This window comes from Buceros rhinoceros, unplaced genomic scaffold (genome assembly GCF_000710305.1).
Source record: "Buceros rhinoceros silvestris isolate BGI_N320 unplaced genomic scaffold, ASM71030v1 scaffold12366, whole genome shotgun sequence".
NCBI classification, from domain to species: domain Eukaryota; kingdom Metazoa; phylum Chordata; class Aves; order Bucerotiformes; family Bucerotidae; genus Buceros; species Buceros rhinoceros.
The window spans coordinates 30852-31176 of NW_010418128.1; positions in this window are offsets into that span (position 1 = coordinate 30852).

Here is a 325-nt window from a genome sequence, read left to right on the forward strand (position 1 = left end):
CAGAACGTGTTCCGCTCGCCAGCGAGTCGGTTCTTACCCGTCAAAAGTGTTAAAAAGCACGTTTTGCTGTTAGCAACTCCCGGGCTAGCGGTGATTTACAGTCAGAATCGTCCTGTGCGGCTCTGTGTAACGGAATGTACGTTTCAAACACTCACTGCGAATAAAGATCTGAGCGGTTCCAGCTTCTGTGGAGCGAGTGCGGGGTTACAGCGCGGTGTGGGAGATGCTGGGAGCAGGAAACGGAGAAAGCTCATCCCGCATGGGGACAGGAGGGCAGGGTCCGCGGAGCAGGGAAGTCCCCCGACCCCAGCGGCGCTGCGCTCTC